This window comes from Trachinotus anak, unplaced genomic scaffold, assembly GCF_046630095.1.
Source record: "Trachinotus anak isolate AG129_WGS33_773 ecotype Australia unplaced genomic scaffold, CSIRO_AGI_Tana_v1 ptg000010l, whole genome shotgun sequence".
Taxonomy (NCBI): domain Eukaryota; kingdom Metazoa; phylum Chordata; class Actinopteri; order Carangiformes; family Carangidae; genus Trachinotus; species Trachinotus anak.
In genome coordinates this window covers 28,813,935-28,827,578 of record NW_027273861.1, presented here as the reverse complement: position 1 = coordinate 28,827,578, position 13,644 = coordinate 28,813,935, and the positions used below count along the sequence as shown (strand labels likewise).

The 13,644-nt window shown below is 43.0% G+C and overlaps 1 protein-coding gene and 1 long non-coding RNA gene across 5 annotated transcripts in view; one reads left to right on the top strand and one right to left on the bottom strand.

Moving 5' to 3' along the window:
• Positions 1-13,644, top strand: part of pik3r3b (phosphoinositide-3-kinase, regulatory subunit 3b (gamma)) — a 192,591-nt gene that overhangs the window by 138,539 nt on the left and 40,408 nt on the right. The gene's annotated exons all lie outside the window — the stretch shown is intronic.
• Positions 3,521-11,803, bottom strand: LOC139626311 (uncharacterized). Its single transcript, XR_011692201.1, has 3 exons — positions 11,519-11,803; positions 5,000-5,298; positions 3,521-4,757 (listed from the first exon to the last, which is right to left on the bottom strand). It is a non-coding gene; the product is annotated as an uncharacterized lncRNA (long non-coding RNA).

The following is a 13,644-nucleotide window of genomic DNA, read 5'->3' as shown; positions in this document are numbered from 1 at the left end:
AGTCAGATTGAGAGCTACAGAGCTTTAACAGTTATAATGTGGGGAGGTTTTGTCTGAAAATGTTGTGACTATAGAGTGACAGCAGCTACATAGATAACTCTGACTGCTGAGGCTGATTGAGATCGACTGCACTGACAGTGACTGGATGTCATATCGGATTGAAGCTGCAGATTCGAATCCTTAACAATGCTGTCTTGGTTAATGTTAATAGAAGCAGCAAAGAGAAGTCACGGTACAGCTACTGCAGCCACATCCACAGCATCATAGAACCGTAGTCTGAGCAGTGACCACTGCAGCCGCAGCTTCACCCAGCACAGCCAGGCAGAGCGGCTGGAAGTCAGCGGCTGGAAACTGCCACAGCTCGGCCTGTTGAAAGGAGCAATGAGCAAGTCTCACACCATCTCTCCTCTGTGTAGCATCTGCAGAGAACTGGACTACATCAAGACACGATATGTTCCTGTGGATGAAGGGGACATGCAGAACTTGAAGACAGAAATGAAGACAAAAGCTGAAGAGAAAACGAAGCACTTTGAAGAAAGAAACTATAATCTTCTCATTTTCAGTGACGACACTTTGCAGAGCGACTGCACACCTCTGTCACCGCGACACCTGCTCACACAAAGTGAATGAAAGAACATCAACACACCGACTGCAGCAGTCATCTGCGTATTCAGTCATGAGATGAGCCAAACCTTCCCATCATCACAAAAATACGACAAAGTGAATGAATTATTTAAACCGTTTACATGGGAAAGGACTTGATCATGCAAACTTTCCCAGAGTCCTTGGCTCATCTCAGATCGCTCTGATAACCCTTCAACTCCCTTTCCAACATTTATTTTGCACATGTGGATTTGATTTGTGCTCAGGCTGATAAAGTGCCCTCACATTAGATTGCCAGGGTCCTCCAGGGAGGGGGGCCTTTTTATCCATAAATCACCGTCCCCACAGCATTCAGCCACTCAGAGCGTATGAACATAGCTGTAGGGGGAGATGGTAATGCAGTGACTGTAATTGTCTGGAGGCAGCCGCTGCGGTTTCATCGGAGAGCATCTTTTCTGCTTCTTCAGTCACACTGAAGATGTTTTCACTGGATTTGATCAGTGACCCCTGAGCTGTGCTGTTGTACTTGACTGTGTTGTACGTTCCCCATGAGGGGAGGCAACGTATTGGTAAATTCGTATTAAAAAGGCCACTTGATGCAGAGGTTTAAAATTCCTTCCAAGTTATTTTTCTCCACAGCTGAGATTTCTTCCCTCTCCATCCAGCTTACGATGAATATTCCACACCACCCCTCTGATGCCTCCCCACAGACCCCCCAGGCCTGGAAATCTTTACAACTCTGCCGGCTCGTTCCTGCTCATCAAAAATGTCCGCTACAAGTTTGGTCTAGTTTACTAAAATAAAAAAATCACTAATTAGAAGTAATCGAGACGGTGTGAGATTACAGACACATCCTGGGAACAGTGTCCGTCATGTCCACAGTGATGATGGATGAATTTCAAATATGCATCTTTTTTCCCTCAGCCCTGAATGTCAGGACCTGCAGAACGGGTTGGAAGATAAATTCATGTCAACAAAGAAGAAAAAAAAGGTATTCTGCTGCCAGTGTTGTGCATGAACGCTGAGGATGGATGTTAGGAGGAGGCTGTGCTGAAAAAGAATCGCTCAGAGCAGCTCATATAAAAAAACCAGAAGAAATGGGCTCGCTCTGCTACACAGAACGTTTTTCAGACTTTCTTTTGAAATGCCAGAGTTTCATCCTTCAGGACTCTAGAAACTATTTTTTAAAAACCTCTGAGAAGGGAACATCACTGTGGTTGAACCGCTCTCTGCTCAGGACCCAGCCTGACCCAATGTCGGGTTAACCATTGGGTTAGAAGCTGAAACTGGAAACGTGTTCCCTGGACCACCTGGGTGTCGTTGTTTAAGGGTTTTGTAGAGTTTTTTCTGGAAACCGAGCTTTTAAGAAACACTGCTGTTTGACTGTATGACCTCTGACGAAACGCCCTGTCACCTCCGACTCCTCTGATGGTTGGAGATGTTTTTGCAGCCGGGCTTGTTTGTCTGTTTGTCAGGTGTTTTATGAACTCGCTGAGTGTATGTCACTCTCTGGTCGACATATATTTCAAGCTTGTTCTACATTTTCCTCTTCAACCATATCCTGAGCTTTAGAACCATGTTCTGAGTTTTGGTACTTTATCCTGAGCTCTCCTGACCTGCAGAGGACAGAGAGGGTTAACTGGACTGGACCTGGGTATGAAAGTGTTAATTAGTTTTAAAGATTTCTTTACCTTTATCTAAGAGTGAAAGGAGAGGAGAGAACGTCTGTGTGTTTCTGAACTTTGGACAGAGCCATGCTTGCTGTTCCTCCTGGTTCTAGCTTCTAGGCTAAGCTAATCCAAGCTCAGATAAGCTAACCACGTCATATCTCCAGCTCTGTACTGACAGACACAGACATGAGATTGATGCCCATGTTCTCATTTCACTGTCACAAATAAAGCCCATTTTTGACTGATCTCTTTTGTCATCTGTAAAAAACAAAAAGTCTTCAACATACAGCAGAAACCATTCAGCTTCATTTCCCCCCCGACAGCAGATGTCACATTTATTAAACATTCAGGGCAGATTTTCCTGTTGCCATTGTCACCAGGCTTTACTATCTGAGGGTTCCTGTGTCTGAGAGCAGAGCAGACTGAAACACTGGGGTCAGAACATTAATTGAAAATGCCAAATACTGATCCTTCAATTACTTTGAACATGGACTCTGTCTGTCTGTCTGCCCTGCACCCCAACCTTAAACCTCACCTCCCACTCAAGCCTCCATATGTGATCTCCACACCCCTCTCTCCCACTGTCCGGCCTATTGTTAGCAGTGGCACTCGCCCCTAGACTCCCCCCGCCCCACCTCCCGCCCCACTGCCCCGCCCACCGCCCCCCACCCCACACACACCAGCACCAGCACAGAGACCTGCGGAGGCTTCCCATGGACAACGAGGGCACAAGGTCAAGACACAGGCGGACATAAATCTGTGGCCTCGCCATCCATCCCACGACCCCCCCCCCCCCCCCAGCCACCACTATCCACTCACCCCCCCCACCCACCCTATCTACAACACACACACACACACACACACACACACACACATGTGTCCAGCTAACAATAGGCCCCCTCCATCTGGGTGTAAATAATGATGATATTGTGGTGGTGAATGGTGCCCTGTGTCCAGGCGATAAGCCCAATATAGTTATAGCAATATGGGGGGTGGGGGGGGGGGTGGGGGGGGGGGGGGGTGTAAAGGGGACAGGGGGGCATTATCCTTTATCTGTGTCATGGCTTACCCACTGTGTGTCTGTGAGTGTGTCTGTGAGTGTGTGTGTGTCACACTTAATTATTAATGCCTTAGCCCTCACCATTTTTCCTCATTCATTTCTTCTTAGCCAATTCGCCTGTTCCCCTCCCAAACACACACTCTCACCCCACCACCCCCCCTCCACCCAACCAACGCCTCACCTCATTCTCTGTAATATTGCTTTTGTTCTCTCTCCTCTGTCGCCTGGTGTTGTGTACGTCCGGGAGCTTCCATTGTTCTCCAATATCCCCTCTTCTTCTCTCCTTCCTCGTCATTAATTATCCCCACACCGGCTCGATGGCCTGTTTAGCTTCATTTGCATGTTGCTTTTCATGATGTCAACAATCAATTAGCCTGTGACGATAAAACCAGGGATGGGACGGGGAGGAAAGCCCGTGTGAGAGGGAGGAGTCCGATGAACAGGCCTCAGCTTCATCTCCACTCGGCTCAGTCGCCACTTCACCCTGGTTCCCTCCACAAAAAGCCAATGAATAAACAATAAACTTCAGCCTGTGGTCTGATTCAGCTCTGAGCTCTTCTACAGAAGCCTTTCCTCTGACAGAGTTAGTGACAGTCTGTAGAAACACAGCGAGGCTGTAAAGGTGGACTGGTGAGGAGATCAGTCTTCATGTTTGAGTGATGACGTTTAACGTCCCCGACGACCTCTGTCGTCTCATTTAGACGCTTGTTAGCAAACGAAAAGCTTCAAGGAATCAGGGCTGAGGGATTTACTGAAGGATTTTATGTTGTAGGATAAAGTGTGAAAATGTCTTGAGCTTGTGTCAACGACAGATCTTGTTATAGCTACCAATCAAGAAACCCAGAGACTTCAGGACGAGGGAACAGGAAGTGCTAAAATGCTAATGTATTTCTGGGTTTTAGGATTCATTCCAGCACCTCTCTGTGTCCACCTAGGAAGGTGAAGTGAAAAAACGCCATCATGGCCTCTACTCCTCGCTGTATCCAACCACTTCCTAGATCTCTATTTCCAAGAATTCTGTCTCTGTAGCACATTTCCAGACAGTCTCTCCTTGAAGGCCTTCATGGTGTTGCGCTCTTTGTTGTTTGTGTGAAAAGTGTCAGAAATAGAAAAAAAGAGCTTTAGAGAGAAGTTCAAACCCCGCACACCTGATCAGTCACTGCTGAAGTGGCCGTTATCTCCACATCTGTACGAATGTATTCCATCACACTGAGTGTTCATGGCGATGCAGGAGGTTATGTTCAGCAGGGTTATAGCTCCGCCTTCCAGGGTGGACATTTCAGTCAGGAAGCTACACTTGTTCCTGTACATGTGGTCACAGGAACCAGTTCATCTCAGTCACACTGTGCTGCTCCACAACACTCCTCCATCCATCCTCCGTTCCACAGTCAGAGGGTTGACAGTGTAGTTTTAGTTTCCTAGAACTTGAAAGAGGAAAGAGGGCTCATTTTAAGAACATGAGAAACATGAATTTGCAGTAACAAAGTTAAAATAATTAAAACTAAATTCATTATGTTCACAATGTCATTCAAAGGAAACTTTTAAATGATGAACTGTGGTTGAACCAACGTCTTCTATCATTTCAGAACTATATAAAGCAAACAGTCATGAAGATAAAAGTTTGAAGTGTGGAACAGCTTTTTGTGACTGTGTTTGTTTAACATACATCGAGCTGTGGGACGAATCTTATTAGTGTAATAAATTCAGGCAGCCGGGCCGACGTCCTCCCTCATGTGTCGCGTTGGTGTGAAGGGAGCTGGAGCAGATGTCGCTCTCCCTTTCTTCTCTCTCCCCTCCTTTTCTCCTCTCAATGGCAAATCTCCATATCATCATTTTCTTTCTGCAGAATCCCCCCCCCCCCCCCTCGTATCGGCATCTCTTCTGTTTCCATGCCTCTCCATCTCTCTGATGACTTCTTCCTCTCTGTCATCCCTCTCTTTCCCCTGCTCCGGCACAGTAGGGGATCTGAGACACACACACACACACACACAAAAACACACACACACACACACTCGGTTGTCATTCATTGATGTTGCAGGCGTTTGTGCATCTGGCCAGTGTCAGAGTGAGAGATGTCACTGACGCATCATTGTCATTAATGCTGGGTTGATGTTCCCACAGTGAAGCTTGTGACACACTGACAGGGAGACGAACTGACACACACAGAAAACACACACACACACACACATACACGTGCAAACAGATGGCGAGAGGTGCACAGAGATGTGTGGAGAGAGAGAGAGAGAGAGAGAGAGAGAGAGATTGGTGAATTTAACCTAAACCTTTTGGTTTCCTACAAATTTTTAACATAAAAAAGACAAAGAAAACCAGCAAACATTCACATTTTCAGGAACTGGAACCAGCAAATGTTTGTTCCAGATTCAGTTTTCTGTCAATCAACTAATCGATCCTGCTTCGCTCAGCTCCAGCTGACTCATGCTGACGCTGGGAAAAAGATAAGTTCACAGAGGAAACGATAGGCAGAGGTGTTCTGGCGAGCACCATGAAATAATAATAATAACAATAAGAAGAAGAAGAAGAAGGAGAAACTGTGGCACTTTTCAAAACAGCAGCTACAAAGTGCTTCACAATTAGTAATAAACTCCATAAAACTCAATAATAAAAAATGATATAGTAAACCAAACAAAAGCACAACACAGATAAAACCAACAGGAATAAGCAACAATCTCATAAAAAGCCAAGTGGGTTTTAAAAGTTTTTAGACGACCTGACAATGAGGGGGAGGATGTTCCATAAAGCTGGAGCTAAAACAGAAAGAGCACAGTCCCTTTGTTCTGAGCCTGGACTGTGGGAAATGTAAGAGCAACTTGATGAGGAGTAGTGTTATATAAGTTCAGAAATATAAGAGCGGGCCATGGGGGGCTGTGAATGTGATAATTTGATCAGGAGGATCTTAAACTTCAGTGAAGTTGAGCCAGAGTGGGGGTGGGATGCTCTCTTTGTTTAGAGTTTGTCAGAAGCTGCTGCGCTCTGAAATTTCAGACTCACTTACAGACGAAAATAGAGAGTAACAATAATCCAGGCGAGAAGAGATCATCTAAGTGTTGGTGCAAGTGCTGCTCTTTTGAATATACCTTAAATTAACTGGTTTAATCAGTAGTGTGATAAAGAGGATAAAGAATGTGTCTTTTTACCATCAAATTCAAAGGTTTCAAGTGACTGAAAAATGCATATTTCACTTCAAAGTTTCATGGTTTCAAGGACTCGAGGATGAGCCGAGGTAAACTTTAAGAGTCAGAGGCTCCTTTAGATAAAAATCTATGTTTTATTGGAACTTTGCTGAGTAAAAATTTATAAGTTAAGAACAACTACGTGGATACTGAACCTCACAGTCACTTTTAACCACTGCCATCCTATAAATCTGGATGTAGAACACAACATATATATATATATATATAAAATACTGTAACTGTGGACTGATGATTCATTAAATCCATTTTAACTTTAAAAAAAATGCTTTGGCTTTAAAGCACTATAACATCTGCACTGTGCATTCTGCAGCTCTAATCTAATCACAGTGAGTTTTGACTGAGTTTTGAGTTTTGACTTTTCTTTGCGGCTCATGTCTGATCTCTTCACGGCTGTCTGGACGAAGGAAAGTCAGATCCTGCGTGGTTTCTCATGGTTTAGACAGCCATGAAAAGATCAGATATGTGCCACACTTGCAGTCTGGGTATGAACCCATGAAGCATGCATGCACCCAAAACAGCCATAATTTAATTTCAAAAAGTCAAACCCAATGGAATCGTAAAGTTCGCAGGAGAAAACCTCCCTGCCGCTTCATTTCAAGTTCAGCGTGCAGTGTAGGACTCGAAATCTCACAGTGCAGCAAGATTTGTGCTTTTTACAGTTTTTTAATCCACAAAATACCTGAATGAAAAGCTTAAAGCCACAAGGGTCTGTAGAAATACTCTAACTTAACTTGCTTTTCTCTTTATAACCACTCTAGGATTGGATTGTGTTTTGAAAGATTTGTGCAAAAATCCATTTTGCGGCAGAAACAACAAGAAGAGAGCAACAGCTTATTCAGAGCGATGTTCACATCTACACTTCTGGGAAATTTAATATCATGTTCCTCTGTGTGTGTGTGTCTGTTTGAGTGTGTTCATGTTCGTGTGTATTGCAGCGCTTCACTTTCACTTTCTGCTCGTCTGCAGAACAGAGCCTGATCTTGGTTCTCCCTGGGTCTATTTTTTATGCAACATAGAAATTAAGCCGTCATCTGCACTGACAACGTATCCCCCTTCTTGTGTTATATCACATTCCTGTGTGCCATAAAGCTTCACTGTTTTCAATGACTCAGTAAAACATACCCTTCTGCCCTAAATACTTACTGCATCACCAAATGTGGATTAATCCGCCACTAAAAATAGTCCCCAACAAAACCACTATTTCCTCCTGTTTGACGTTTGCTAAAAACTTCAGTGACCTTTCAGGAAATTACTTGGACTTTAAAAAAAATGAAACTATATATTTGTGAAGTAATTTCTGAAGGTTTACACCTTCAGCTGGAACCAATGGGCTCGGTGCTGAGAGCCACAGACAGGAAGTATTAAGAAATGGACGTACACATTGTTGGTTTTGTGTTGATTAGATTTGTTGAGAATAACACACATATAGAATAATTAGAACAATGGCAGAATTATCCTTTAAGTGTGTGAGTGTGCCAGGTTTTTCAGGGTCATTTGTGAAGCACAGATGCCTCAATGAGCTGCATAAATGTCACAACACGCTCACACACACACACATACACACACACACACACACACACACACACTCTATATCTCACACGCACACGTACACACACTGGTCACCAGTTGTCAGTAGCGTCTCTGCCCCAGGGCAGAGCTTTCATGCTACATTTCCACCAATCCTCCAAACCTCAACCACTAATCCATCATTTTGGACACACAAGTGCACACACACACACACACACACACACACACACACACACACACACACACACACAGACACACCTGCATATACATTCACTTTGCAACTGCAATCCTTCTCGTTTTCCTACACACACACACACACACACACACACACACAGAAACATGATCTCTTTTTTATTTTACTCTTTTTCATATGCACGTTGGATCTGCCCTGTGGCCACTCAGTGGTCTTGCATTGCTGGCCACTGGGTTTGAGCAGGAAACAGCTGCTCAACCTGATAAGACCCCCTGTACACACACACACACACACATACACTCCCACACACACACACATGCACACACACACACACACACACACACACACACACACACACACACACACACACACACACACACACACACACACACACGGTTACAGTCCATTTAAAATCATGTGCATCTAAATTAACACATCTCCTCGTCCTGAGCTCTGACTCAGTCCTCCGGTGGGCTGAACGGACGTCACGCTGTGCAGCAGAGCTTCAGGCAAAAAATAAATAAATAAAGTAACCTGCCATGGCACAGCTGAGAGCTCAGAGAAATTCTCTGCTGTGGTCCTCACACACTCAGGAAACCGTCGCGTTAGCCTTCAGATTCTGAGTGAAATGATAAGATGAATATTAATTTCAACCCTGCGTGTCCAGGACAGATACAGGAGGATGTGCTTCAATCAAAATAAACATCAGTTTCAAACTGATGCTGTATTAACAAAGCAAGAAAAGGCAGAACATCTGAAAGTGAATTAATTTAACAAATGAAAGGTTGAACTGCAGTAAATATACAAAGAAAACAGAAGCAAATGAATTAGAAGCCGTGTGTGTTTGTGTGTGTCTGTTTGTGCACATGAGAGTTGTGTGAAGGGAGTCCTCCTGGTCTCCCCACACACACACTCACACACTCACACACACACTGTGCATGGCGTCTCTGTGTAAAGCCTGATTAATACATGTTACAGCTGACCTCTCTAATCTTATTACACAATCTGCTCGTCGACTTACACGATGATAAAAATGGACAAAATGTTCATTTGATGGATGAACCAACTCCGTCCAGTTTCATCTCTTATGGAGATGAATCTTCCCAGACTCTTCCACATAATTGTAGACATGAGATTTAGACTCATGAGTCTCGACTCTAAGTCCCAAAAACTATTCAATCATATTTGACATGGATTTCAACGCCACTTTATACTTTACTCCCTGAAGACATAACTGGATTTGAGACTCGAAAGCAGAACATTAACATATCTGGTTTTGACCTGCTAAAAAGATGGCAGCTGGCAGGTCTTGCAAAGCCTCACAGCAGTTTTGCTTATGAAGATTTGAGAATTCACTTACCCTCTTATCTTTGGACTTGACTTGATCCTTGACTTGAATTAACCCGAGGCAAACTTAAAGACAGCTTTGCTGCTGCGTGACCTTTACGCTACAGTGTTCTCAACAGAATTCTCAACTTTCTAGGAAGCACATGTTGCAGAGGTCTTTATCTGAGTTATTTGAATTGTAAATCCATATCTTCTCAAAACAAGTACAAGTCATTTGTTTGTGCAGTAAAATGTTTCAACCTGTTTCCGATCAACTTGTTTGAAAAATCTCAACAGGAAGTTCAAATATTCTTGCTACACTGTCCAGCTGCTTGATTTTTTAATGAAAAGAATAAATGTTGTGAAGGTCATAAAGAGAACAGTTAAAAACACAGCAGCATGTTTTCAGAAATGGTTTGTAGAAATTCAAATAATGCACATTGGCTAAAACATGCATGATACACTGCACTGATACAGGGCTTTAAGGTTTTTGAAGACATGAAATATTAATGGACAGGAGTGAGAAGATGAAGCAGTCCTGTCCCTGCGCGCTGGTGTGTGCTGTGGTTTACATTTGTCTTTTTTAATTTGCACTCAGGATTTGTGGATGTCACTGTGGGCCCGCGACTCAGCTATAATTATTCAGCAGACAGCATGTGGGTGACAGCGTGGCCTAGATTGGAGTGAAGCACACCAGCCTCCTGGTCACCATGTACAGTGCAGACAAAGAGCTCTGTCTGCTTCATCTCATGACATGTACCCTCTTAGCCTGATTGGCTTGGGGGCAGAGTAAATGACAAGGGCTAAGGTAACAGCTGGCCAATGGTAAAGAAGGATAAATGTTGATTTCATGTCACCTCTGAGTGTTTGTGAGATCCATACACCAGGACCAGCAGAAGAACTGAGCCTCTAAAAACAATTCTCTAATTATCTACAACTGAGGCTATAATGAATGTTTATATACGTTGATAGACACTTAACTGTGTTCTTTGCCAGTAAATAGTTGTTTAAATCCATGAAAAAAGTAACATGTTGCTCTCTTTGTGAACAGATCCAAGTGCCTGCAGCTGGTCCAAACCTTTCTGTTGGAATTTAGTGTTACTAGAAATTGTTTCAAGCCAAATCCCCAAAATGCTGATAAAGGTGTCTCACAAGGATCCATGTTGGGTCCCCTCTTGTTTATTCTACACAGAAAGATTTTGTTTCCACCTCAGCACACCAATATACATTTTTATGCCGATAATACTGCCGTCTATGTCATCAATAAAATGGCTTTCTCCAGGTTCCACTCTGCTTTTGATGACCTCCAGACCTCATGTTTTATTTAAAGCCCCATTTAATCCTCTACAGGAAAACTTTCCAACTGATTTTCTTGCCATTATTGGGTTTTCATACTATACATTATTCAAAATGCTTTGGATTTTGGCCAGAAAGAAACACAGGTTAGGAGCTCATTTAAAGCTAACATCATTTTGTTAACATGCTCACAGTGATAATGCTAATGCATCAGCAGCTCTTTACCAAGCTCTCAGCTGCTGCATAGTAGTGGATGGTCAAGACATTTCACTCTGAACCAAATATAGTGGACTGACCAACTGGCTGACATTGACTCTAATTATTTAAATTGGATCCCTGGACTAAGAATAAAACATTACAATGCTGCCACTGCCCTTGAACCATTGGATGAATTTATAGGTAAATTCAGAGAGAGGTAGAATAGGAAGATCCAGTAGAAAGAACAACTGCTCCTCATCCAAAGGTTTTCATCAGACTAAGTAAGGACACACTTAAAATCCCATTAGCATTGAAAGCCAACTGTAGCAGATCTCATTACTCAAGCCTAGTCTGTTTATGAATGCGTTTCTGTGTCTGTGTGTCACATTCATGACTGTGCAGATAAGACAGAGTTTTAAAGTAACGGGCTCACCTGGATTACCTCTGCTTCTGTCCTGTGAGGAACTCTCCTCAGTCTCTGCTGTCCCAAACTGAACCAGGGAGGAAATCCAGCTTAGCTCTGGTCCAACGCACTTTCCTTCTGGTAGAATAAAACATTGGTCCTGTAGTCTTTTCAGAATAGTGGATGCCAAAGCTCTGACGCTGCTCTGTTAACTTTTATGGAGAGCTTATGTAACTGGGCTCCCTGGTTGAGTGGACTAAGGCATTTGCCCGTTAGCTAAACCATCCATTTACTGCTCCACAGCTCTCACTTCTTCTTTTTACAGTCATTTAAGTTTTCAGATAGAAACAATTTGACAGAATATAAAACATCTACATACTCTGAATGACAAGGGCAAATATTTTCAACCTGGACAGGAACCCTGCCCTCTGTCTCCTCTAACAATCTCATTAATCCAGTACATTATACAATTATCTTGTCAGTGGATTATGTTCACCTGCGTCTCCTCAGTCTAACTTCTTGGCAGTCAAATAGTCAGACCTCTCTGAAACCGTGAAACAAAACTTTAGTTATGTTGAGTTAGTTACAAGATGCTTTAGAAATAGAGTTTGAATCAAGTGCAAACTTAAAATGACATGAAACTATAACTTTAAATGTCTGTAGAGTCTGTGTTAGATTATATTAATTGAAGATTCACACCAATATTTGTAACTGGAACTGCAGTCTTTAAAGTTTTTTTTTTTTTTTTTCTATATTTTCAGTCAGCTAAACACTTGTCATCATCATGACAGAACAGATATGTGCATGGCGGTTAAATATTAAGTAGCACCAGGATCTAACAATAACTGATTTTCTTTGTGTATCCACTGACAGTGAGCTGTTCCACAGGTTCCATGTTGATACACCGAGATAATACAGTATATAGGAGTATAACAGCTGACTTTTTTAAGTTAAAGGTCCTATATAGTCTACAGGTAGATGGTGCTTTCTGTTTATAAAGCAGGTCTAGGTTCTATATTAATACTGTGAAAGTATCAAAGCCTCAGTCCACAGAGAAATGCACACAGCCTGTATTCAGAAACTGAGCCTTAAAACCAGCCGTCAGGACTCCTGGAACTTTGTGATGTCACAACAAAGCAGTCACCACTCTCAGCCATGCCCCAAGCCCCACCCACCATCCAACCTTGCAGGATCTGGTTTCTCTGAGTGTTTACCTGAAATCTGTTATATTTTTATTGGATCACTCAAAAAACAGTCAGCCAATCGGACCTCATCTTCCTCAGCTAATAACAAGCATTTCCTAATGAAGAGATGGACCTTTAAGCTTACACAGCACTATTCTATAATACACATTAATTAATGAACTCCTAACTAGTTGCAACTTTTCTTTATTGTAACACAATCATCCCTGTGTGACCTTTACGACTGAGTGAACCTGACACAGATTTCAACACACGAACACACTTCATCAGCAGCATCTGTGTCCTACAGGGCGACACAGCAAACATGGCCCCCGTCAATTATTCAGTGTGAAGGGCCACAAAGTCACAAAGCAAAGAGACACTGTCACACATAGACACACGTGTACGCATGCACACACACACACACACACACACAAAGTCACACACACATTCACAATGGTGTCGCTTGTCACGTCCCTGCCCTGATGGCCCAGTGTGGCTCCGTCACCATGGGTTACTGTTGCCCATGGTGACCACCAGCCGACCACAGTGACACATTAAATGCCAGAATGTTGTGACACTTTTTGGCAACAGGAAGATGAACTGTTTGGATTAGATTCAGTGCTGATTGCATAGGCAGGTTAAAGGTTAATCAGCTGTTTATACACACATGCACACACACACACACACACACACACACACACACACACACACACTGCTCATGTAGATTTGCACAAAATGAGGAAAATGAAATGTAAAGAAGTGCTTTTGTTCCTCACGATCTGCCCTATATCTTCTATTTGATTATTTATTGCAAAAACCTTGATTGGATTTGCTTTTCTGCAGCTTCCACAGCTGGTTCTGTGTGCATGTGTGTATTTTCTTGCTCTGTAAAGTTATTTTTTCTCATCTGTTACGCTGCATTGGCTGCTGAGTTGAAGGGAAGGGGAGAGGTATTGTGCCTTTTAGCTATTT